Genomic DNA, 22762 nt, shown 5'->3' with positions numbered 1-22762 from the left:
CTTCTCTGCCTTTAATAAAATATCCCCCTTGGAAGGAAGCCAGAATTTTCCTAGGCAGTTTAGACTTTCTGACATAGAGGAAAATTGGGAAAGGGAGGTAGCAAAAGAATATAGAAGTGAAAAATTAACTTTCAGGGTCAAAATTCCTATCTCAACATATTAGTCTGATTATTTTTTAAAGTATAATGTTGATACCAGTGTTTTGAACTGAGTCATAAGTAATGATTTAACTGAAGTTGTGTTGTCTCCTCAACCCTCAGCAACACTAAGAGACCAAATCACTTTTTGAATTCATATTTCTCATTGATGTTAACAGAATACGTGGGATCATTGAGGCTCCCAGATTGGGTGAGATCTCTCAGGCTATCAGAGACAAGTGTTTGATAAAGAAGAGAAGGTAGGAAAAGAAAGGTTTTGCTGGGAAGATTGAAGACAGGATTCAAAATCAAATTGAATATCCATTTGCAATGCTTTCTAAACCTACTTAGGAACTGAGTGATGGAGGTGACCACTCCAAGTGTTCAATGCCGAAGAAGGAGACTCGAATCTAAACTTCCCAGTCTCTGCCGTCTTTAAGAACAATGTCAAGTCTATATTCCCACAGTGCCTAGCACATAGACAAGCACTTGGTTAACGTTGATTGAAGAAATGGATCAAAAGGAAGCAATCACTGTGTAGACTTCATCCTTGCTCTTTTCATACATTGAATGGGATTCCTTTTCCACGCATGAGACTTAGTTGTGTAGAACTTTGGGTGCAATTGCTGCTGCAATTTTGGAAAATGCCATGCACTACTCTACCTTTCATATAGTGCTGTTGAAAAATAAAAATCAAGCTTCAGTCTGGAAAGCTCTGATTCTCTTTGTCATTACTTTTACAATCCTGGGAAAGATGTTTATTTTTGGGCTCTTAGTTTCCTTACTCTGAAATTATCATCTTTTACATCTTGTCACACTCTAAAAACCTATAAATCTGGCCCAAAGATTTTAAGTCTGCCTCTAAACAGTGTTGGAGATAATAGACTAGGAATTGTAAGTGAAGGAGATCATAAAATCTTTTTGAAAAAATCTCATCTAAAACTCATCTTCTTTGCTTGAAAGGAAATATAGATACTCTCTGGCGAAGCTGTACCCACCAATGAAAATGCCAAACATAGGTCTAATTTTAAAGTGTAGTAAAAAGTATATTCCATTATTTTTCATAACAACCTTATTGAGCTATAATTCACATACCATCCAGCTCACTCATTTAAAGTATGTGTACCATTCAGTGTTTTTTTAAATCTGGTCACATTGTTGTACAGCGATCACCACTAACTTTAGATCATTTGTACCACCCCCAAAGGAAACCTGGCTCTTAACACTCCTCATCCCAACCCCCCAGTCCTAAGCAACCACAGCTTTACTTTGTCTATCAATTTGCCTGTTCTGGAAATTTTGTATATATGGAGTCATATATGGTCTTTTCTGACTGGATATTGTTCACTTAACATTTTCAAGGTTTATCCATGATGTAACATGTATTGGTATTTCTTTTTATTGCTGAATAATATCCCATTGCACGGATACATCATATTTTATTTTCCATTCATAAGCTGAGTAACTTTGGGGTTGTTGCATCTTTTGGCTATTATGCATAACGCTGCAATGAACATTTATGGGCAAGTTTTTGTGTAGACATGTGGTTTCCTCTCTCTTAGGTGTATACATACCTAGGAGTAAAATTGCTGGGTCATATGGTAACTTTATTTTTAACCTTTTGAAGAACTGCCAGACTGTTTTTCAAAGTGCTGCAGTGTTTTACATTCCTGTCAGCAGGATGTAAGGGTTCCGATTTCTCCACAACCTCAACAACAATGAATATTTTCCACTTTTTGGATTATTACTATCTTAGTAGGTATAAAGTGGTATCTTCCTGGGATTTGGAGTTCCATTTCCCTTATGGCCAAGCATGTCAAGCATCTTTTCATGTTTGTTTATTGATTATTTTTGTATCTTTTTTGGAGAAGTGTCCTTTCAGTTCCTTTGCCTGTGTTGAATTGTGTTGTCTTCATATTATTGAATTGTTTATATAGTCTAGATACAAGTGCCTTATCAGATAAATGATTTGCAGTTTTTCTCTCATATATCCCAATGGAATTTAAGTTCTATTGTTGAATGTTTTCACTTACTTTTTTAGGAGTTTTGGAATCCTAAAGAACAGGTACCTTGACCTCAATCTAAATAATTATCCATTATACAGAAACACAAAGAATCTCTCTTTATTTCTAAAACACCTATGACACAACAGGACCATGTAAAATCATGTACCATGTAAAATTAGCTGGTTCCTGCCGAGAGATTTTACACTAGTGAGAAAATCAGACTCTAAGTTATGAAGAGAAGTAAGTTATCAAAGATCCACGATTGAAATTTCCCATAGCTTGTCATTGATAGGTGGCTATGGAACACCAGTACGTGCTGTGATTACATAAGAACAGTTGAGAGTTTCATTCTCATCTTATCGGGATTGAGAGTCATGATGACAACACAAGAATTTTAAAAAAGAAAGATAGATATACGGTAAGAGTTTTGAAAAATCATTCCTTAGAGGTTTTTGGTTCTTACCTTCTATGTATTTTTCAAAGATTGAATAATTTTTCTTTACATGTTGGAAACAAAGAAGTGTAATACACATACATGTATATGTACATATATACATGTTTTCTTTCTTTTTAAGGATCTCTTTTACTAAAATCGATGATATTAATTATTTATGTGCCCTCCTCAGTTAATTCATTGAAGTCTTTATAAGAGCTATCCCAGGGTTAACTCATTCATTCAGCAAATAACTGTGCTGTCGACTTCAGGCCCTGGGTTAGGTGCTGGGACTAAGGTGGTGGATAAAACTGACCTTGATTACGCCTCATATGGAGCTTACAGACAAAAATCAAGTAAAAATACAAATAAATGTAGAGTTACAAATTTTTAAATTTCTGTGAAGATAAGGAAGAGATGCTAAGAGAGAATAATAGGAAAATCTACTTTAGACTAACAAGTCAGGGGAGTACCCTGACACATATGGAGGATTGGATATAGCTAGTCAGGAAAGGAGGAGAGCACTGCAAACAGAGGCAACAGCATGTGCAAAGGCCATGAGGCAGGAAAGAGTTTGCAAGGAAGGGCAAGAAGAAGGCCAATAGGGTAGATAGGTAGTAGGTGAGGTAGAAAATGATAGGAGACACAATCTCAGAAGAGGGCAGAAGCTAGTTCACATAAGAGGCTGTAGACCACATTAAGAAGTTCGTATTTTACTCAGAAAGTAGTCGAATCATTTTGAGGATTTTAGCAGAGGAAATGACATGTTCTGATGTAAACTTCAAAAGATCTTGTTGGCTGCTTCATAAAGATTGATGTGTGGAACTGAAGTAGAAATAGAACCAAGATGACCAGTTGGGAGGCTTTTTGCCCTTATTGGAACAGGCTGTGATGCTAGCTTGGACAAAGATGGGGCAGTGGAAAACCAATAAGGTTGAATGCATTTCATATTATTTTGAAGATATGGTGTCCTGGTTAAGATTGTGTGTTCTATAGCCAGAGCAATTAGGTTAGAATATGAATTCCCCGTTCTCACAAACTGTATGACAATGAGCAAATTAGCAATTAGCTTCTCTATTTCCTTAGTAGTAAAATAGAAATAATAATAGGAATCATCTCATAGAGTTGTTTTGAAAATCAAATGAGTTAATAATGCTCTATATGCCTCATAAGGGTATTTGTCAAATAGTGAATACTTTAATGTGTGGTTGGGAACATTTCTCTTATTCAAAACAGTCAGCACTTGGAAGTGATCCAGACTTGTCCTGGACTGGCCATTGGATATCAAAACATTCAGTGACTCTGACTTTCCTTGGAGAGGTGGCAAATATGACAATACATATGGAGAGTGTCATCAAAGAGAGACCGTCTTTTGAATTTTACTCCCCCATTTACAAGTTGGCTGACCATGGAAAGTTAAAAGTGTTGGCAGTTGGTGCAGTTGATTTGAGCTGAAGAATCATGGACAACTCTCAGGTTTCTGTCTTGAACACCAAATAACCTGTGGGGCCATTTCTGGAATGAAGGAAAGTGGAAGGAAGCATGTTTCTCAAAACCTTAGCTTCCTTGGGTGGAGGTTTAGGTCTTCCTCATAGGTGATGACCAGAAAAAATGCAGATAAATGGCTGGTATAGCGCCTGGAATATGGTAGATGTTCACTAATGTTTTTCTTGTTTTGGCTCTTCTCCCCTTCTTACATCAAGTGTGAGCATCTCTACCACATCACCTAGACTTTCTATTTGTAGGTTCAGACATAAGATGGAAACAGGGAGGTCGGTGGCAGGGCAGGGCCAGCACTAAGTTGAGTGCCCAAATGGCCTCACTCATTTGGGCACCAAAAAACTAAGTAACTAAGAAAAATATTTTAATACCATATCTTTTTTAAAAAAAGATTTTATTTACTTATTTGACAGAGCTCACAAGAGAGGCAGGCAGAGAAAGAGGGGGAGGCAGGCTCCCTGCTGAGCAGAGAGCCCGATGCGGGGCTCGATCCCAGGACCCTGAGATCATGACCTGAGCCAAAGGCAGAGGCTTTAACCCACTGAGCCATCCAGGCACCCTAATACCATACCTTGAAAAGTCAGAAACAATGTAAAAAATCCATGATGAATGAAATATTGTATGTTTAATAAAGATAGAACAAGTATTACTGTTGTCTCCTCTTGTCTCTAGCTCTAGTCCTCAGTATGGCACCACAACAAGCAAAGGAAAAAAGCTTCCTCTCCTGGGCCTCCAAGAGTCTTTCTCACTTCTTCTAAAGTTGGTAGCTAAGAGCCAGTCAGCCAACTTGTATACTCCGATGGTCTCTAGAGGCTAAAGAATGTGTTCCAACAGTCTGTGATCCTGGGTACACTGAGGATTGGGGGCTGAGGCTTCTACTAGCCCAGCCCCCAACCTTCTGCTATCAGTTGCACTGTGGGAGTTGGAGCAAGGTTCCCGGGTTCGCCCCACCTCGGTAAACGCAGACCCTTGTGACCCTGGAATTGTTGAGCAAACACAAAGTGGAATAAGCCAATACTCTATTAAAGGCTGGGGTTTAAAGGTCAGCCTTGTGCTTATCGGCTGCAGGGCCTCTTTCACTACCTAGACGACTCTCAAGGTTGTTTTGTGCTTGCAATATGGACTGAGAAGATGAGCATTTCCTTTCAGCGTGGGTAGCTATTTGCTTTGCAAGGAGCTGTTACTGTCAGCATGAAAACTGCAGGTCAGGAGCAGGCTGAAGAGGAATGGAGGTAGGTACTGGGGCAAGGAACGCTTTCTTCTGATTTTGACATCAGCAGCTAAAACTCCATGTGGTCCATGTGGTGGCTTGTGGCTTTCAGCTTTTTCCCGTAAAAAAACAACAGAACATTTCCAACTGAAGCAATTTGGTGATTCAGACACCATCAGCAGGTAGATAATGAGTAATTAAAGGACAGATTTGTTAAAGCTCCTATCTGTCATGAAGAAACCGGTTAGGGAATTTTGAGCGGGCAGGTCACTTTTCCTCTAATGGAAGCTGGGTATGGGGAGCCAAATTTTAAAAAGTTCTATTAAGTATTTTTATCTGAATTTAAAGAAAAAAAAGCTTCCTAAGTTTGAAAACATTTTACTGCAAATGTGGCATCCCATCATAATGTACATTTATGAATGATTTGAGGTGAAACCATGAGTGAAGAGAATCACATGAATTATTCCGAGGCTGCTGCTGGACACCACCTCCATGTCAATGGCACTTTAAGATTGCAACATTTGGTTTGGTGACCTTCATACCAGTCGCCTGCATGCACCTTAATCTTGCTCTCAAAAAAGCTGAGCCTGCTGTAGACTGGTCAGTTGTTTTTGTTTTGTTTCATTTTGTTTTTTAACCCAGTTTTTCATTTACCTACTACTTTAGTACGCCCGGTTTAATTTGTACAAAAGAATAAAGTTCATTATTATATAACACAGAAACCCATCTTTGAGTTTTTAGGAAAAATAAGTGCAAGCCTGTCATGAATTAAGACTGAAAATCCTCCAAGGTACATCACGTGGTACACTTTAAAGAGTCAAAGTGACGAATGCTTCGGAAAAATTGGATATTACAAAAAATGTAATAAAGTTACTTCTTGTAAGAAGGTAATTTTCAGGCTGAAACTTAGACTAAAAGTTTAGAGGCAGAATAAATGTTGGGATAAATCGACTCTTTTGAGGGTTGCAATCTGTAAATATGGGGTCTGGCGTCGATCTTGCTGTCTAGTTGCCTGTCCCTCTGCAGGAATCGCTTTTTGAATATCCCTTTATTTCTCGAGAATGAATGCAAAGACTTTCAGACCATGAGTAAATTGTGCGTGGTGCCTGAGCTACAGTTGTGCAGGATACCCATGGAAGTTATTTCTTAAAGAATTAAACAACATTTTTAATTGTCTAAGTAAGAATAGAAAGTAACTAAGTTGTGATACTTTGAAGAGGCCTAGTGTCCTTCTATCCTTTCTCCTTTCCTTCCTTCTTTCCCTCCTTCCTTCCTTCCCTACTTCCTTCTTTCCTTCCTAGGTAACTACCTAGCTAGCTAATTCTCCTCCCTCTTTCCTTCTTCTCTCCCTCCCTTCTCCTCCCTTCCTTTCTTTGCTCAGTCATTCTTATTATGTCCATTTGAGGGCTTAGAGTATCTTATTTCTACCTCTTTAATTATTAGTTTTAAATGAAAGCAATTAGTCCAACTAAGAACCAAAAAGCCAAGTTAGTATCTTTTTTAAACCTCCTCCTATTTGTCCAAACTTAATCTTCTCTTTTTCCCATTATTATAGTTACCACCAAAACTAGGGTTTATGCAAAAATTCTCAGTGGTATATGCCTCCTCCTTTGACTTAAGATGTATGTGAGATATCCTCACATAGATGTTGTATAATTATATACAATTGACTGACCAATATCTTAGATTTCTTAAAATGGCTACCCCATTTTGAAAAATTTGTACTTAATATCTCTAAAACAAATGTGAATAGCCACAGAACTTGTGGACAGCATCATTCAGAAAACCATTAACCTGACTCTGTTTTCAGGGGAGAATGTAAAAAATTCTACTGCAAATTATAGCTATTAGACTAAATGTTCGTCTATTAATAAGCAGGGAGAAAAATTGAGTTACTTTCCCTGCTGGGCTAAAATATAGAACTGCTATCGTTTCTCCGGTGGTGTTCTCCAACCTGGGTTACTGGGTGCTCAGAAAGCCCATTTCTATCCGTCACCCACTGCACGTTCCTGGGGAATGGATGGTGTAGCAGTGATAGGATATATTGAATTTTCATGTGAGAGTGGCCTGCCCAGATCTCAGAAATGAGTCATGCATATATGAACCTACGAAAACAGTTGGGATTAGGTTTAAAGCAACGAAAACTCATTTCACTGGTATCAGTGTTCACCATGTTTCTACTAAAACATGTCTGTCAGTAGCTTGTATTCAGGAATCTGAACTCATCATTTCTAAAGTACGTTTGGTTCCCTTTGTCCTTTTTTTGCTTGTCATTGGCTGGCTTTGTAGCCACTGCTTATTGCTTCTCTAGCCAGCCATGTGCCTTCCCATGACTCCCGTCAAATCAACTACAGAACTGCCTTGACCTTCAAACTCAGGCCATGCTTGCTTTGTCTTTCTTCTGCCTTAGCTTTGTCCTTGACCTCATTTGGGCTGATTTGTTTGCCATTCTCTAAATTCATAGCTCCTTGGCCTGTCTTTGTGCGGGCTCCTCTGTCACTTATTTTTAACTGGTGGCACATGGTCCTCCACAGTCATCTGCTAGCTTGCATTCTCCTTCCTTCTGAAAGCCAGCCGTGGAACTTTTCTTCTCTGAAAGGACCCGGAGATATTAGATTTTGTACTGAAGACTTGCTAGCTCTTGGCCATTGTAATATATGTTTAGACAAACAACGTGAAATTGTTGCAAACTTTCAAGGACCAAGATTTTTCTTTTTTATAGGTTTTGTAATCTCATGACAGGTGTTTAACAGGTGTGTCTCGGTTCACGAAATGAACTTCCAGGTTGTGGCCCTGGCACAACGGGGTGTAAACAAGTCTATTTTACTCAGGACCTGTACAGTAAGGCTGCTTCTATATCTGACGAAACAGACCAGGGAAAGACCTGCTTATCTGTGTATTTTCGCTTTCCTAATTGATAGCATTTGTCTCCAGAAAATTATTTATATAGTTATCTCAGGTGGTCATTAATACTACCCACAGTGTAAATTTCATTTTGTTTTACCTCTTTTGGCAGAGCTGTCTTTCTCAGAATTAAGCAATACCGTTTGTTTTAATGGAGAAATTTTTGCTGTCTCAACCATTTTTAATTGTGCAGTTCAATGGTATTAAGTACATTTATATTATGCAACCATAACTGCCATCCTTCTCCAGAACTTTCATCTTGCAAAATTGGAACACTGTACCCATTAAACAATAACTCCCCATTCTCCCATCTAGCCAGCCCCTGGCAGCCAACATCCTACTCTGTGCCACTATGAATTAAACTACTCTAAGAACCTCACATAAATAGGGGTACCTGGGTAGCTCAGTGGATTAAGCCTCTGCCTTCAGCTCAGGTCATGATCTCAGGGTCCTGGGATTGAGAACTGCATCGGGCTGTCTGGTCAGCAGGGAGCCTGCTTCCCCCTCTCTCTCTGCCTGCCTCTCTGCCTACCTGTGATCTCTCTCTCAAATAAATAAGTAAATAAAATCTTTAAAATAAAATAAAATAAACTACTCTAAGTACCTTGCATAAATAGAATCACACCGTGTTTGTCTTTTTGTGACTAACTTATTTAAGGTAGCATCATGTCCTAAAGTTTCATTCATTTTGTACCATGTGTCGGAATTTCCTTCCTATTTAAGGCTAAATAGTTTTCAACCAATGGACACTTTTTAAAGAACTTTGCAACGGTATTTTGACTCATGACTAGTGTTTATATGCATTTATGCTGATTATTTCATATATGCAAGTATTTTTAAAATAGTTGTTAGGTTATACTCTTGTCTTTTTGGTGGTCCCTGAAATTAGATTGTGATAGTATTAATCTGATTTTCCTTAAATTCTCCAGGTCACCAAAACATTCACAATTACATATAGGAAAAGATATATCTTTTATATTTTTTACATCAAAAGAGAAAAGACTTTCCAAAAATAAATAAAATTGCTATTTCCATCACCAAAATACAGATTAAATTAATCACTTGTCAGTATTAGACACATCTCAGACATTTACAAATATTAAAAATAATTTTTATATATTCATTTTCATTAATAAAGTGATCATATTACAAAACATTTGGAGAACAGGCATTAGAAAAAATCATTTATAATTCCATCTCCCAAATATAAATTAGAATTTTAGTGTCTTTTTCTCCAAGTCTTTTTAGCCTACACATATTTTTATTACATGATTTTAATTGTGGTATGGTAGACATGCCCTTATTACTTTAAACCAGAAAGAGCTGCAAAAAGAATATGGACACTCATTTGATTAAACTCAAAAGCACGTTGGGCAGCTCTATGGGAAGAGCACAATTCATGTGTTGGGTTTGTTTGTTTTTTTTTAAAGCATGTCATTACAGCAAACTTGTTTTTATTTTTGTTTTTTGAAGATCTTATTTATTTATTTGACAGAATGAGAGAGAGGGAGAGCACAAGTAGGGGGAATGGCCGGCAGAGGGAAAAGCAGGCTCTCCACTGAGCAAGGAGCCCAATACGGGACTTGATCCCAGGACCCCAGGATCATGACCTGAGCCAAAGGCAAACGCTTAATAACTGACTGAGTCGTCCAGGCGCCCACAGTTAATTCGTGTTTTGACACCAAGGTTCTGCGGTCTCCGTGATTAGGGATGACTGGGTGAGCAGTGGGCATACTCTGGTGACCTCATCAGAGCCGGTAGGAGCCATATTGAAATTGGTCATATTTATGGAAAACAGATCTGTTGCTCGGAAGAAAGATGGAAATAGGAAAAAGCAGAGTTGAGAGATGGAGACCCCGTGGGAGCCCTGGCAAGCCTGGCTCTGCATTTCTTCCTCAGAGTTTGAGGATGTCTCAGTATCCTTCCACTAAAGCCCCTTTTTGATTAGCTTTGAAAATTGGGGCTCCGAGTCTCATCAGTGAAAGAGACCTGAATAATCTGCCTTGCTTTGACTTATTTATGCCTTGTTTGGGTTGTCTGAATGATTTACTAGCTTGATGCTCTTCAAGCTGATACTACTACTCTTCCATGAAATTTCACCCAACAAGCCGACGGGTGTAGTTTCCCTTAGGGCTCTATGACTGGCATTTAGTAGGTGCTTAATAAACGCTTACTGAATAAAGTAGTCTTTTTTTTAAAATATTTTATTTATTTGACAGAGAGAAATCACAACGAGGCAGAGAGGCAGGCAGAGAGAGAGGAGGAAGCAGGCTCCTTGCGGAGCAGAGAGCCCTACGCGGGGATCGAGCCCAGGACCCTGGGATCATGACCTGAGCCGAAGGCAGAGGCTTTAACCCACTGAGCCACCCAGGCGCCCCGTGAATAAAATAGTCTTAATGACAAAAATTCTCTTCCCTTGAAACCTGTAGTGGTCTTGTTGGGCAGCAAGAAGCAACTATTTATCTCTTTGTAGTTCAAAATCCTGTGATACCATTCAGTTGACCACTGAAATATGAATCCTTTTTTCCCCACCCCTTCCCATTTGCAGAGCACTGACCACTGACAGATTCTCTTGGCTTTCACTGGTGATTTATCATCTAATCGCTGCCCATCCCTTCCTTTCCTGGACTCAGTCCTTAGAGTGCTGGTGTATAGTGCTTTAAATTTATATTAAGGGGGACTACCATCATTCATCCTAAGGAAAGGGTCCTCATGTTACTGACTATACACAGGATAAGTCAAAGTCAAGTGAAAGAAGTAAAGCTTTCCCTATGTCCTAATGGTTATTTAACTAAGATTTATTTAACTGATAGCTGGTAATTGAACTTAAAATTAATGTATTAACAGGACAAGATAAAACAAAAAGCATTCCCTCAGGGGTCAAGCTTTCCCCTGTCACTGCAAAGAAAGGTGTGGAATGAGAAAGCTCTGTCTAGGTTTACTAAAGTTCACTTAGACCATCTGAGTTGCTAAGATCGTTTGGAGTTCAGGGTTGAATGCATTTTTTTTCTTTATTTAGTGGTGAAATCTAGTTAATTGTTGCAGAGTGGTAGATTGTATAGGATATTTAATAATACATAAAATGAGTCAATAAGTTTTTCTCATAGTAATGTATTATAATTTATAACATTTTTAAAATGCTTCAGATTTTCTCTTGATTGAATTAAAAAAGCAGTTGTTTGAAATTCCATTGATTTGAGTTGAAAAGTAATTGGAAAGGGGATGCTATGCTTGCTAATTTTCTAATTAAAATACATGTTGCTAAAAGTTCCATGTACCTTTGTTTTAAAATTGATTTCTTATAAAAAGGAGAGGCAATATTTGCCTAATTGTGTTTCCTATGATCATGAGAGACTGAAAGTTGCAAAAAATACTTTTCAAGGAGAGCAATGATATCAGGCATGTGCAGGAAGGCTACAATGCCTTCAGTATGTATTGAACTGTTACTTATTCCCTTTATGAAAATGGGGGTGTAATTAGTATTTTATAATATTATTACTTATTATTTGTTTACTTTTAGTTGTAAATTATCATAATTTACTTATAATACTTATTCTTTATGTATAATGATTGCTATGCACAGATGACCCAATAGATTCACTGTACCACTACCCTATTTTATAAGTCAAGTAAATATCACCATCAAGACCTCAGACTTTAAGATCAGAGGAGAGGGAAATGGTGGAGGAAGGAAGAGGCAATGAAGGAGGAGACTATAATCTATGAATTCTGGGTTACCCTAAGTATGACTGTCCCTTTGTGGCTCTAAAAGATCATGTTGTTCAGGAAATTCTGGGTTATAATCAAGGGATCCTTCACTAAAACAGTCTGGAACCATCAGTTTAATCTTTTGGTATTTATCTATTTGTCAAATTAGATAACAAAAATCCCCCACCTTTCTTCCCCAAATACCCTTTTTCTTATGAATATATGCATGTCTCACCAATTAGAGTATTAGCTCCCTGAGGGAAGAGCCTACAGAAGATGGGCTTGTCAAGAAATAGTTCTACCTTCTTGACACTTAACTTCCTGATGGGTGAGATAAAAAAAGAAAAGGAAAAAAAAAGCCTACCAAGATAACTAAAAACTGAAACAGTATGTTCCAAGCGTCCATAGGGAGTGGTAGAGTTTATCCATTTGTGTAAACTTGTTTAAACTACAAGAAGTAGTGGGTATCTCCGGCTCTTATGGGCGCTCACATTCCTCAGGTTGAGGCTCGGCTTCATTCTGACCTTTGCTTCTATCCTTGCTCCTTCTCTTGACTTTTCTGCCTCTGTGCCTTTTAAGGACCCCCGTGATTATATTGGGCCCATCCAGATAATGCAGGACAAGCTCTCCATCTCGAAATCCTTACCTTAATCACATCTGTAAAGTTCCTTTTACCATGTAGTGTAACAAAATCACAGGTTCCAGGATGAAGATGTGGACACCTCTGGGGGCCACTATTCAGCCTCCCACAGCCATATTCTATTTCCTAGAACCCCAGATACCACCCAGTAAATATTTGCTGAACATCATTGAAAATCGGATTAGTTTTAGTAAAGCTCTCTGAATTATGTCCCCAAAGGAGAAAATGGATTTCTGAGATCCTTGCTGTAAGCTTTGCAGGAATTTTCAAGAGTATAGTTTTTTTGAGGAAAGTCTTTCTAATGTGGGTAGTGATATGATAGTCACCAGAGGAGAATGCATTTCTGCAGAAACACACATCCTTCCCTCAATGATCACTGAGCATGCTGACATCCCTCCAGACCTCTTCCTGTGTTGGGATTGTTTTATTGTGGCCGGAATTTGAGTGGGAGGAAAGTGGGGGTTGGCAGAGCTGAGCGGGAAAAGACCAGAGTGGAAGGAGCAGAGAAGGAATTAGCCAGATCTGATGGAGAGGTGGCTTCTGGGATGATTCCTTCTAGAAGCAAAGGTGGTTTGTGAGACACCCACTCTACCACTGCCCTCTGAGATAGAGCAGTAAAATTAGAGGGATGGAAACAAAAAGGCAGACTTCATTTCCTTAGGTCATATCCAATGGGTCCAGCTTCTTGTTTTTCTTGTCAATCATTGTTTTTTTTTTTTAAGATTTTATTTATTTATTTGACAGAGAGAGAGATCACAAGTAGGCAGAGAGGCAGGCAGAGAGGGGAGGAAGCAGGCTCCCTGCAGAGCAGAGAGCCCGATGTGGGGCTCAATCCCAGGGCCCTGAGATCATGACCTGAGCTGAAGGCAGCGGCTTAACCCACTGAGCCACCCAGGTGCCCCTCAATCATTGTTTTGTTCTCATCTTTTAAAAAATAAATTTTACTCTGATATGTGTTGTAGAAAATAAAAATTACCTAGTCTAATATTCAGAGACAGTCACTGTAACATTTTAGGCTCTTTTCCTCCACTTTTTTTCTCTGTATATATTGTTATGTTACAGAATCAGGACCAAGCTCCAGATACAGTTTTATATCTGACTTATGTTCACTTGATGGGTAGCATTTTCTCGTGGCATTAAATATTCTTCAAAATGTGATTATTTAATGACCGTGGAGTATGGGACTTTAGGAGGTACAACTGTAGCTGACTGTTCCTGCTTCCTCCTAGAGTGATGCAGCCTTGCATTTCATCTTTTGCAATCTTCTTACTTGCTTTAACATGCTAGGAGATGCAATCAAAGGATGTGAGCATGTTTATAGTTCTTCTTAGATGGGGCCCAAAGTATTAATTTACACTGATACCGGCAGTGTATCAGTGTCTGTCTCTCCTCACACTTGACAGCATTAAGCATTAATCGTTTAGAATTTTTTTGAATGCTTGTTCGACATTTATAATAATTCTTTTGTAATGTGTTTATCTATCTTCTTTGTCCATTTATCAATTGGGGTGTTAATATTTTGCTTATGTACCCTATGAAAGATTCTTTATATATCATAGCTCTGGAAGTTATTTTCCTAGTTGGGTGTTCGCCTTTTAATTTTGCATATTGTACTGATATATGACTTTCTTCATGTTTAATTACTGCAGTCAGATCCGTCATTGCTTTCTGACTTGTGTTTGAAAATTCTTTTCTTGGCCCAATATGTAATAAATAACCACCTAGATTTTTCATGATTCTTTATAACTCATCTATAATTTAGTTTAACATATTATATGAGGTAGAGATATAATTTTTATTTGTTCCAATAGATATTTCAACACCATTTATTGAATAATCTCTTTTATCTTGAGTTGTAATTAAATCTATCTTTAATTAAATTGCCATACACATACACAGATACATCTGGGCTCTCTGTTCTTTTAAATTTTTTTACTGTTGATTACTATAGTAGAATCATACTGTATTTTGTATAGTGCATTTCCATTTCTGATACGGCATACCCTAACTCCTTCATTATTCTGTGTTTTAAATGTGCCTTAAAGATTATCATCTGAGCATTCTTCAAGGTGAATGTTGGAATTAATTTTTGATTAAAAATATCCTGGTGTATTCTGCATGGAATTATATACAAACTCTGAGTTATTTTGAAAGAGATGCATCTTTATAATTTTCAATGATTTCACAATATTGCCTCTGTTTTTTCAAGTCTTATTTGATGTGATAGAAAAATCATTTCTTCATACAAATCCTACTTATTTTTTTTTTAAGATTTTATTTATTTATTTGACAGAGAGAGAGAGAGATCACAAGCAGGCAGAGAGGCAGGCAGAGAGAGAGGAGGAAGCAGGCTCCCCGCTGAGCAGAGAGCCCGATGCAGGGCTCAATCCCAGGACCCTGAGATCATGACCTGAGCCGAAGGTAGAGGCTTTAACCTACTGAGCCACCCAGGCGCCCCAAATCCTACTTATTTTTAAAGGTTATCTATAGGTACTATATACCATTTATTTAATTATATTTAGGATTTTATCTATTGTTCTCTAATTGGTAATTAGTATTATATGAAAGATAAATTTTTATATTTTGTGTTTTATTCTGTTTATTAATAATTATTTTGTTACCTGTTCTTTTTAGTTTTCTTAGTAAACAGTCATACTCTACCAAATAATGATTCCATTACCTTTCTAAAGAATATACCTCTTATTTCAGAATTATGTCTTATAGCATGAGCTGGAATTTCCACAGCAGTATTAAATACACTTATCAGTATTCCATTCTTTTCTTGTTTTTGGCTTTTTCCTTCTGATAGGTTTTTCTAATCATGTTAAGTAATTTTATCTCATTCCTATTATGCTGCAGGTAGTTTTTTAATCAAGAAGTGTTTTGAAGAGGTGCCTGGGTGGCTCAGTGGGTTAAAGCCTCTGCTTTCACCTCAGGTCATGATCCCAGGGTCCTGTGATCAAGCCCCACATCGGGCTCTCTGCTCAGCAGGGAGCCTGCTTCCCTCCTCTCTCTCTCTGCCCGCCTCTCTGTCTACTTGTGAGCTCTCTCAAGTAGAGAGAGCTGTCAAATAAATAAGATCTTTAAAAAAAAAAAGAAGTGTTTTGAAATATTATAAAATGCCTAAGATTTATTTTGGTAAATTATCATTTATGAGGAAAACCTAACATGGAAACTAGAATATAGGCTTTATGGCCTGATATCCATGGGCTCAAATTACACACCTTCCCTTAGAAGTGTATAACCTTGAGTAAGTTATTTGTCCTCTCCCAATTTCAGCTTTTTGTGCCGTAATATGAGGACAATAATATAAATATCTTTTAAGAGTATTGTGAATATCCAGTGGGAGTTGTTTGCAATTCACCAGACTTACTATACAGTATCATATTAAAAAAGTATTGTGGGGGCGCCTGGGTGGCTCAGTGGATTAAAGCCTCTGCCTTCGGCTCAGGTTATGATCCCAGGGTCCTGGGATCGAGCCCCACATGGGGCTCTCTGCTCTGCGGGCAGCCTGCTTCCACCTCTCTCTCTGCCTGCCTCTCTGCCTAGTTGTGATTTCTCTCTGTCAAATAAATAAAATATTTTAAAAAAAGAAGTATTGTGTAATTTTTGCCTTTGATCTATTAAAATGGTGTACTAAAATCACAAATTTTCCAATATTTAGTCATCTTTTTGTTCTTGGAGTAAAGCCTAGTTGGTCACGATGAAATGTTTTCATAACTCACTGTTGCTTTCAATATTTGTTTAAGATTATTGCATCAATTTGCATAAGTTGGTCTTAAGTTGAATTTTTATGCTGTCTTGTTAGTTTTTTACATCAAAATGATGTTAATTTCAGATAATGTTTGGGAAGTTTTTATTCTTTTCAGTGCTGTGGGAATTATATTTTCCTTGAGAATTTTAAAGAGGTTTCCTGTGGAATTTTCTATGCTTTGGATTATTTTTTGAACCAGACAATGCCTTCATAACTTTTTAGATTTTTTTTCTATGTGCTGCTTTTGTTTCTCTAATTATTTACTCAATATGCCTGTTTCTTGTGTGGATTTTGGTAATTCAGATTATAGATCAGAATTGTCCTTTTGTTAGATTTTTAAAATAAAAAGCATGGAATTGGATATAGTATTTGCTCATAATTTCTAAGATTTTTCTATCTGTGTTTCTCTCTCTTTTTCTTAGTTTAACATAATATCCTAGTGATTAGACCCTAGTTTTTATATCCTTCTGATTCTGCCACCTCAAAAGTAGTCATCAGTAGCCAGAGATCATTTGAGTGCCTCAAAGGCCATCCTGAAGAGAGTAGTTGGCATCCATTATAGCAGTGTCATTCCAAGGTCGTGACCTGTTGCAGATGAGCCTGCCTGGGTTCACAGCCCAGCTCCTGACTGACAGCTCAACAAGTTACTCAGACTTTTCATGTTATAGTCTTCTCATCGGAGTGTGAGGTTATGAGGCTTTGGAAACAGTGCCCAGCAGGTAGGAAGTAACTTTTAGCTATTATCAATATTACATTTAATATTAAACATTGGGGTTGCTCTCAAGGTCACACTGTATAGATACAGTGGTAAGTGGAAAAGTCAAAGACAAATTGAACATGAAAATAGTCTTATCTGTGATGTTTGCAAGGGTGCCCAGCCTTTAGAGGAACCAGTTTCTCAAAATAAAAGCCACCCCAGGTATTTGAAGAAAAAAATAAAACAGACCATGTAGTTACAGTTAATCTGTTCAGAATCCTCACTGGTAGAAAAACAGAAGTTCTTCACAGGCTTCTCCCATCCGTGTGGATCCCTACATATCTTCTGAGAGCTGTATTCCAAAAGTCAGAGATAAAAGGGTTTTTTGTTTTTGTTTTTTTTTTAATTTATTTATTTATTTATTTGACAGACAGAGTTCACAAGTAGGCAGAGAGGCAGGCAGAGAGAAGAGAGGAGGAAGCAGGCTCCCTGCTGAGCAGAGAGCTGGATGCAGGACTCGATCCCAGGACCCTGGGATCATGACCTGAGCCGAAGGCAGAGGCTTTAACCCACTGAGCCACCCAAGTACCCCAATAAAGGCGTTTTCTTGAGGGAGCAAGCAATTCACAGGAACAACTCAAGTATTATCAGCTGGGGGTGGGGGGGCGAGTATTAGATAAGCTGTGTGTGGAGAGGGTTCTTCAATGACGCAAAATATGTATGTTTTTTCTGTTTGGTATATGAAGGACACACCTAATCGTAACGGCAACAGGCGAAGGTGTAGTTTTGCTTCCTCACAGTTGTCGCGTAGGCAGGTGAGGTGATAAATTATAAACCGGAGATTCCAAGGCGTGTGGGAATTGTACTGTGCTTACATATCATTTATTCGATGATCTTCTCTAGGAGAGCTTTGCTCCCTAGAAGACTTTATCTTAACCCTGCTACTTGCAGCATTTTCCGGTGCCTCCCCCAAGGAGAGTCTTTCATCAGTGTGCTTCCATGGCTTTCGGGATAAAGTTCGAATATCATAGCAGACACAGAGGGCCCCTCTGCATCCATATCCTACCACCGTGTTCTTCACCATTCTTCTCTCTTCACACTGTTGACCACTGTGGCAGGCAGACGTCTCAGATGGTCCCCAAGGAGCCCATCTCCTGCGAATATGATGAGATTGTCTCTCTTTTGACTACTTTCCAGAAAACTCCCTCTTAGCCAAATGAAGAGAGAGATTTTCCTGCTGGTCTTGAAGAAGCAAACTGCTGTGTGGCGGAGAGGACCCCATGGCAGAGGATGGCAGGGTGCCGTTAGGGGCTGAGAGCAGCTGTCAGCTGACAGCCGGCAGGAAAACGTGGCCCTCAGTCCTGCAAGGCAAGGAACTGAATTCCGCCAACAACCAGCGAGCTCAGAAGGGACCCCAAGGCCTCAGATGACTTGGTAGCCCCAGCAACCCCTTGATTTCCACCTGAGCAAAGGGCCAAGCCAACCTCAGCCATGGGACTGACGCATGGAAAGCGTTAGATGATAGATATTGTCACTTTAAGGGGCTGAGTTTGTGGGAAGGTGTTGTGCAGCAAGAGCAAAATAATGTGGTCAGTCAACGATTATCTTTGCCCTCACCGTTTCCCTTAGTACTGCTGCATTCTGTGTGTCCCCAGCGAAGGCTCTGTCACCGTCTCTTCCACCTCCTGAGAATTGTCACCCCCTCCCGTGTGGAAGAAAATTATTCCTTAATTCTGAAATCCTACTCTAGATATGGTCCTTGTCTCTTTGGATTATTTTTATCCATAACAGCTTCATATTCTGTTTTTATATTCTGTTAGATGAATGTGACTGCAAATATGTTATGAATTAGTTATTTCACTTTCTTCAAAACTCAATATATCCAAATCCATATCTGAAAGAGTGAATTCATTGTCACTTTTAGACTGGGTCTCGGAACAAGCATGAATTAAGTCGTGTGAGAACTATAATGGCTCCTGGGAGGGTGGTCTGTAATGGCAGGCTATGAAGACTCACCCTTGGCCCTCTCAAGATACTGTTTTTTAACCAACAATTTTGGCGAGGATTATAGATTGCATATTTATCAAAGTCGTGGTTGACATGAAGCCTGGGAGCATGGCACATACTTTGAATCACAGAAATGGGATCCAAAAGGGTCATTTCAGGTTGGAATGACAGGCCAGCTCTAACAAGATGAACTTTACGTGAATAGGTATAAAGGCTTATAGTAAAGGGATAAAAAAATCAATCTAGAAACTAAGGATGGGGTAAAACAGACAGCATATGCAAAAATATTTAGATTAGTTGTTTACAAGCTAATGTAAATCAGTGGTGTATCAGGGCTTGAAGCAGAGCTTATTTGAATCATGAAGTTAATTTTAGATTCTATTAATTGAACTACTGTGTCTAGGACAAGAAGAATAGTCCTCCTCTGTTCCACATGAGACACACCACTCCTGGAGGGTGCGGTGATTCTGGGCACCTCCTTTCAGTGGGGTCAGAGACAAACTGGAATTTCTCCATTGGGCAGGGAGCATATGGGAGACGGGTGAGCAGATTTTGAGTACATGAGTACAATATTGTGGAATAATTTGAGTTGTGGTTATTTTGTCTGTGAAAGGAAAGATATCTAAGGGATCAGACGTCTTTCCTATGACTTTGGTGAATGGAAATTACAGGGAAAATCAATTTTTTCATTTTACTAAACAAGTAATTACAAACTTGTGCTTAATAACAAAATAGACTCTGTAGCCTTTGGGACTTATTGAGCCCACTGTCCCTGAGCTGTACAAACAAAGGTTAGCAGATTTGCGAAGAGGTCTTTTGTATGCATTGCCACGATGAGACAACCATGGACCAAATGACACTAACACATACAGAGGCAAAAAAGTTTCATTACCGGTAAAGAGTATAGAAACTTCTGTATATGGTTTCATATAACACAGCATAATTCCAGGCAGAGGATTGGCTCCCCCAGCTTGCCCAAAGTTCCCCAGGCATGGGGGTCCAATCCTAAATTCAGCCACCCAGGTGGAATGCAGATTCCTCTAGGTGTGAGAAACTGCCCGTAGCAGAGGCTGGGAGTGCCCCACCCACGTCCCTTTCCCTCCAGCTGCTGTGGGTGCTGTCTGCTGGCTTCTCCCATCTGCAGCCTTCCCTTTAAAATCGCCCTTGACTGATAACATCTGTCACATCCAAAGATGCCTGGGAGGGTATAGCACCCATGCCTGGGGTTGGCCAATAACTGGCTGGTGCAGAGAGACAAAAGCTCAGGCCCTCGTGTCCGTGCAGGACATCTTCCGCGGAGTAATTTACACTCCAGGGCTCCTGGTGGGATCAGGCTAGACTTCTCCTGACACCACATCTCTCGTCTTCCCCTCTGCCCTCTCGTGCATGCTCCCTCGTACATTCCCCCTGAGGGCCCTGACTTGCACAGGTATTGTCATCTCAGGCTAAGCTTTGCTTCTAAGGCTCCTTATCTGAGCTGCACTTCTGCCTTCCTGTGAGCATTTATAAGCTCTTGCCCCTGATAGGAGCTTCTGCCTTTTCATCGACCCTCTAACCCAGGGCTGGTAACTGGGCCAAGATATCATCCTCTGTGTTTATATTATGGGACTGGATGAAGAGGAGGTCATTTTGTCAGAAGCATCCCCAGCAGGCGTATCTGAGGACCTCTCCAGCAACACTGGAAGAGAGTGTTCTGAGAGCTCAGCCCACCTCAGCATCAGTGATTCTGTTCTTCTCATAATACTCTTCATTCCTCCAAGCATACAGTGGGTGCACACATGTGCACATACACACACACACACTCATGCACACAACTTCCCGTGCTCCTTCTCTGATGAACACGATACTACCTGACTCTCATGGAGATGACAGATTCGAGGCTCTGCATACCCAACAACAGTGTTGTCCAACTGTGGTCAGATTAGAGAACCTGAAGACCAGTTGGTGTGTATCTCCCTTTCTCATTTGAACTGCCGTGTGTTTCTGCTTCTGTGTTCTTTTCTCCAAACATCCTACTTGTAATGAGCACCTGACTGACCTCCAGTCGTGTAAGCTGGCTTGCAGGAGAGGAGGAAGAAGAGCTTGGCGTGGGGCAAGAGGCCTGGTTTGGGGTATAGCTGGAGGTACTCAGTTCCTGACCCTGGCATTCAGCGGGACAGCTCTGTGACCTTCCAGTCACTTAACCTTTCTTATAATCTCATTTCCTCATGTGTGAAGTGAGTGCAATGGGCTTGCCCTACCTAACAGTCTCATGAAGACTAAATGTGATAGAGCATCCTACGATAGTATAAAGCCCTTGATAAACACGAGACATCATTCAGATACCATTTTTTAAAAAATTTATTTATTTGACAGACAGAGATCACAAGTAGGCAGAGAGGCAGGTAGAGAGAGAGGAGGAAGCAGGCTCTCCGCGGAGCAGAGAGCCTGATGTGGGGCTCCATCCCAGGACCCTGGGATCATGACCTGAGCCAAAGGCAGAGGCTTTAACCCACTGAGCCTCCCAGGTGCCCCTCAGATACCATTTTAAATGCAAGACCGCTCATTAAGAGCTTCCAAAGTAATAGGAGACCTGAGACACAAACACACGCAGAAACTGTTGAAGGTGGGGATAATCAACATCACTAGGGAGGGACAAAGTTGCACAGGCGCTCAGAGGAGGTGAACCCATTTGTTCTTTGGGCCCAAACGTGTTCATCTTCTTCTTTGTATTTCCTATCTGGCTTGGGGCTTGTAAACAGCAGGACCTTTGCGTAAAAACTGGGAAGTAACAAAAATCTCTTACCTCTTTGTATGCTTAATGGAGAAAAAGGCCATGTCCGTCATCTTTCTCCCTCCCTCCCTCTGTCTGTCTGTCTGTCTGTCTATCTAACTGATGCAAGGACTAAGGAATCTCTTCAGAATCAATCCTCTGCAATGAGACTTTAGAGTGTCTGTTTTCCAATGGATTTTACTACATCAGCCATATCTGAAAGCTGAAATTTGTGCATATAAATCTGCTTTTTAAGGAATGAATGATTGGCTGATTCTTTTATCATAATGCCTGCCGGTCTACATTATTACTATGATATGTAGAGTGCCCAGAGCAGCTTAGAGCAGCGGGAGAGCGAGTGTTACAGGGAGGTGATCTTCCAGGCCACCCAGCCTGCCCATGACAGAGGCACATGGCTGTGTGCTCTGCCTCCATTCCTGGGTCCAAGTAACTCATTCTTTCCTCTCTTGCTTTGTCAGTGCTTTGGGGACTGGTTTGTTTTAAGTTCCTGAGTGGCTGTGGCTAGGGCTGGACTCTGCATTCTGGCTCTCAGACTATGGGAAGGCCTCATTCCCCTTGGCTCCTTGTCACAAACACACCAAGCTCATGTCCTGTGCGGGTGTATGCTAAATGTTTAGAGTTACAGGGAGAAGAAATGTTCATCTCCACATGGGCATGCATGTCTTGGGGTTTTGGTGTGGCTCTGTGCTACCTGTTTCTGTCCTTCGTCTCGTAGACCTCATTCCTGCCCTTGGCACAGCTGGCTAGGGCCCTGCTCATTTCTCTACATTTGCTTCCTTTGACCTTTCTGTTTGTCTCCTCTTCTGTCCCTCTGCCCACACCTATCCTGTCTCCTTTGCCTCACTTTGCCTAAATGGCCTTCAAGATTTTCTAGTATTCTGATTGTCTCTTCCCCTTCTGTCAACTCAGTGTTTTAAGTTTACCATTTCTAGTCCCAAACTTTGTTCTCTCTCCCTCCCCCTTTGCTTGCAATGGCACCAGGCACCTAATCAA

The 22762-nt window shown here is 39.9% G+C and overlaps 1 protein-coding gene across 11 annotated transcripts in view; it reads left to right on the top strand.

Annotated features, from left to right (window-relative positions):
• The window catches only part of THRB (thyroid hormone receptor beta), a 372214-nt gene that overhangs the window by 35238 nt on the left and 314214 nt on the right, over window positions 1-22762 (top strand). For 5 of the 11 annotated variants that reach the window (XM_046003098.1, XM_046003094.1, XM_046003095.1 and 2 more), the window contains exon 1: window positions 5156-5308. The exons of the other annotated variants lie outside the window; for them this stretch is intronic. The gene's annotated coding sequence lies outside the window, so the exon portion shown is untranslated. Of the gene's footprint in view, window positions 1-5155; window positions 5309-22762 lie in introns of those variants that run through there. 11 annotated transcript variants of the gene reach the window in all.

The sequence above is a fragment of the Meles meles genome, chromosome 4 (assembly GCF_922984935.1).
Source record: "Meles meles chromosome 4, mMelMel3.1 paternal haplotype, whole genome shotgun sequence".
Lineage (NCBI taxonomy): Eukaryota > Metazoa > Chordata > Mammalia > Carnivora > Mustelidae > Meles > Meles meles.
This window is presented reverse-complemented; position numbering and strand designations above follow the sequence as displayed.